The sequence below is a fragment of the Bos javanicus genome, chromosome X (assembly GCF_032452875.1).
Source record: "Bos javanicus breed banteng chromosome X, ARS-OSU_banteng_1.0, whole genome shotgun sequence".
Classification (NCBI taxonomy): Eukaryota; Metazoa; Chordata; class Mammalia; order Artiodactyla; family Bovidae; genus Bos; species Bos javanicus.
Genome location: NC_083897.1, coordinates 52424183 through 52429076, shown reverse-complemented (window position 1 = coordinate 52429076; position 4894 = coordinate 52424183).

The window sequence follows — 4894 nt, the reverse complement described above, 5'->3', positions numbered from 1 at the left end:
GGGTGTTTTCCAGTGAGTTGGCTCTTCACATCAGGTGGCCAAAGTATTGGAACTTCAGCTTCAACATCAGTCCTTCCAATGAATATTCAGGGTTGCTTTCCTTTAGGATTGACTCGTTTTATCTCCTTGCTGTCCAAGATTCTTAAGAATCTTCTCTGGAACCACAATTCAGAAGCATCAGTTCTTCATCAGTGGTAGGGGTTATGGCGGTAATGGTGACCCCTCCAAAAGAACTTATACCAGCATGCCACACCTCCCAGGACTGCTGCTGTCAGTGTCCCTGACCCCCTGGCAGGCCACTGTCAACCCGTACCTCCACCAGAGACTCCCAAACACTCACAGACAGGTCTGACTCAGTCTCTTGGGAGGTCACTGATCTTTCTCTTGGGTCCTGAGTCCAGGAGACCCAGAAAGTCCAGGAGTGCCTTTAATGGAGAAGACAACAGATAATCTTTCCCTCCCGTTTGTGAAGATCCATCAGGGAAGGCTGCTGTCTACAAGCTTGGAAGAAGATTCATGCTGATACCCTGATCTTGGAATTTCAGCCTTCAGAATTTTGAGAAGTAAATTTGTTTTTTAAAGCCACCCAGTCTGTGATATTTTTATTATATAGCAGCCTGATCTAAGACAATAGGCAGTAGTGTTTAACAGAATGTATCATTGACATTATTAATGCTTTATTTTTATAATACTCAGAAAAGGGTATCTTGCCAAGGAACATAATAGTGTATGTGAATTAAAGTCCACTTTAAAGTAGGTACAGGAATGCAGACTTTCAGCTTGTCAGGAAGAATATTAACTTATCTAGTTTGATTTGGTGCACAGAGCTGAAGGCAGCTGCTGCTCCTGCTGCTAAGTTGCTTCAGTTGTGTCCGACTCTGTGCAACCCCATAGACTGCAGCCCACCAGGCTCCGCTGTCCCTGGGATTCTCCAGGCAAGAACACTGGAGTGGGTTGCCAATTCCTTTTCCAATGCATGAAAGTGAAAGTGAAGTCCCTCAGTCGTGTCCGACTCTTAGCGACCCCATGGACTACAGCCTACCAGGCTCCTCCGTCCATGGGATTTTCCAGGCAAGAGTACTGAGTGGGTTGCCATTGCCTTCTCCGAGCTGAAGGCTGGATGTTAAGAAAACCTTTCATTGCTTCTAGTTTTTGATTCGTCATTAGTATCACCTTGGGCTTCCCTGGTGGCGCAGTGGTAAAGAATCTGCTTGCAATGCGGGAAACATGGGTTTGACACCTGGGTTGGGAAAGTCTCCTGGAGAAGGAAATGGCAACCCACTCCGGTATTCTTGCCTGCAGTATACCATGGACAGAGGAGCTGGCAAGCTGGCAAGCCTGACTCGCAAAAGAGTCGGACGCAACTTCGGGACCGAACAACAAAATGGCCTTGGAAGTCACTTAAGTATTTTGCCTCTTGATTCCTTCTTTGGTAAAATTTAGATTCTGAGATCTATTTTTCAAAGGTTTGGCATGTAAAATGACAGAAAGCCTGTAAAATTTTCATTGAAAAGCCAAAAAGAGGAGAAATGATATACAGGTTTTTCCTGTTTTGCAAGCTGTATTTGATCAAAGTATACTATCTTATAACAATTCAATTAAAGATTTAGGAAGTAGGTTGGATGGCATCACTGACTCAATGGGCATGAATTTGAGCAAACTCTGGGAGACAGTGAAGGACAGGGAAGCCTGGCATGCTGCAGTTCATGGGATTGCAAAAAGTTGGATACAACTTAACGGCTTAACAACGACAGGAGATAGTAGCTTACTGGTATAATGTATTTTCTCTATACTTTACTCTCTGTGTGAACAGAGCTTTCCTGAACCTTTCTGAGAAAAGTGCTGGAAGTATGAATGAATAAGCACCTACTTAATAGTTTGCCATCCTAAGCATTAGAACAAGAGTGAATATTTTATATGCTATACTTTCCCCTTGTATCTATATATAGATGGACTTTCTGTTACTTGGGGTAATGGAGGAAAAAATAGTATATAATTTTTAATTAGATGTTAATTTCAACTTAATAGAACTGAATCCTTTTTTGTAATCAGGTTTGTGAACTAGGTTAAATTCATAAACTTGATCACCAGTTTCTACATAATCAATTGAAAACTGTAATGGGGAGGAATTCTAGATGGCAATATGAAAAGATCAGTGGAAATTCTCCCCAGAAAAATATTTGTCTAGTGGGTATTAAATTTAGCCAAAACCATCATTCAGAGTCTCTAAAGAATGGTAAAGGGATTTGCAGCAAATTGAAAACCGTTTACTAAATATCTGCAAAGCTCAGTAATACGAGTCTTAACGTGAGCTAGAGGTTACACCCATTTCCCCACCCAGCTCCTTGTTGCAGAACAGGTTACAGTGAGCTTGGCAGCCAAGTGGCAGCTCCTATCTCCCTTAGATAGTGTCCATAATATAGAGGTTCCAACAAGGTCATAGAAAAACTCAAAAACTGGCAACACCATGGTCCTGCCTGAGGGACCATACTTTATTTGGATTGTGTAGCAATTTGTGCCTTCAAGGAATTGTACAAAGTAAAAATCAGCAAACTATCAGTGGAGCATGATATCAATCAAAAGCATGGTATGATACTTATAGAGGCAGACCAGCCAGAAGTTTAACATGAGAGAAAGAGCCAGCAAAGGAGGTCTGGTGATATGGATGAGTGTAACAAGGCCCCGCTTTCTCAGGAACAACTGAAGAGGAAACTTATTTGCTATTAGTCCTTGACTAAATGTGAGACAATTTGTAGACTCCCTGAAGTGTGAAAGCAGTCTCTAAACCACACAGGTCAAGCAGCAAAAGAAGAAAATCTTATTGGCTTTGTTGTACTTAGAGGCTATGGTACAACTCCACTCAATTAGTGGATGACTGCTAAACAATACCTCTGACCCAGGGAATTACTTTAGGAACCTAGGTATCAAGATAAAAATGAAAAATCCAAAAATTAGAGGCTGCACACAAGGAATTAGTCCAGCCAAGTTACTATACAGACTCTGGAGCAGAGACAACCAAATCCAGTACTGCTACAATATGTTACCTAACTTCAGATTAATAAACAGGAGAGTGTGACCTATATGCAGGGGGAAAAAGATTGCCTTTGAGGGGGAGTCAGATGTTGAACTTAGTGACTAAGGACTTCAAAACATCTATTTTAAATACATTCAAAGAACTTAAACCATGTTTAAATAATTAAAGGAATATGTGATGACAGTGATTCATTGAAAATACCAGGACTTCTTTGGTGGTCCAGTCTTTAATAATCCATTCCTGCCAATGCTGGGGACACAGGTTCAATCCCTGGTCCAGCAAGATTCCATGTGCCACAGAGCAACTAAGTCCATGTGCCACAATTACTGAAGCCCACATGCCAAGAACCCATGCTCCAGCACTAGAGGAGCCACTGCAATGAGAAGCCCATGCACCACATCTAGAGAGTAGCCCCTACTTGCCACAACTAGAGAAAGCCCACACACAGCAACACAGACCCAGTGCAGCCAAAAACAAGTGGGAAAAAAGAAAATGCTAGTAAAGGATAGAATACACCCCCACACCCCAAGTCGAAATGCTGAACTTTTCATTTGAAAAAAGTGAATAAAAATGAACAGAGCCTTATAAAAATGTGGTAAAACATTAAGCACACAAACACTCATAATGGGTATACCAGAGGAGACAAAATATATTTAAAGAAATAATGGCTGCCCTAAATTTGATGAAAAGCAATCTATATGTTCAAGAAGCTCAAGAAAAATACTAGTAAAGCAAATCCAACATATAAACATGATCAACTGGGATTTATTTACCCCAGTAGTGCAAATACAAGGATGGCTTAACATTAATGTAATACACTGTGTCAAAACATTGGGTGGTTTTTTTTTTTTTTTTTTTTTGGCCATGCCATGCAGCATGTGGGAATAATCTTAAATTTCCCAACCAGGGATCAAACCCTTGCCCCCTGCATTAGGAGCATGGAGTCATAACCACTGGACCACCAGGAAAGTCCCAAAATATTGTTTAAAGAAAGTAAAAATGCATCTGATAAATGCAAAGACATCCCATGATCATAGATCAGAAGACTGAATATTGTTAATATAGTAGTACTCCCAAAACTGATCTACACTTTCAATACAGTCCCTATCAAAACCCCACCTGGTATTTTGCAGAAATTGATAAGCTGATCCTAAAATTCAAATGGAAACAAAAAGTACCATGAATAACCAAAACAATACTGGAAAAGAAGAACAAAATTGGAGGCCTCACATTTCCTGATTGCTAAGCTTACTAATCAAGATAGTGTTGTACTGGCATAAGGATAAGCAAAGATCAATGGAATAGAATCAAGAGTCCAGAAATAAACCCAGTTCGTTGTGGGTCAATTTGATTTTCAACAAGGATGATAAGACAGTTCAATGGGGAAAGAAAGTGGTGTTGGGACAACTGGATATATTCCATGCAACAGAGTCTGTGCTGTGCTGAGTCATTTCAGTCGTGTCCAACTATGTGCAACCCTATGGACTGTAGCCCGCCAGGTTCCTCTGTCCATGGGATTCTCCAGGAAAGAATACAGAAGTGTTGTATTCCCTTCTCCAGGGGATCTTCCCAACCCATAGATCAAACCCACATTGCTTATGTCTCCTGCATTGGCAGGCAGGTTCTTTACCATGCCACCTGGGAAGTAAAGAGTATAGTTGGACCATATATCACATCAAATACAGAGCTTAACTCAAAAGGAATGAGAAACATTAATGTCTAAAACTATAAAACTCCTAGGCAAAACATTGGAATAATCTTCATGACCTTAAGTTAGTCATTGATTTTGTAGCTCTGATAACAAAAGCACAAACAAAAAAATTGATGAACTTCATCAAAATTAAAAACTTTGTGCTTCAA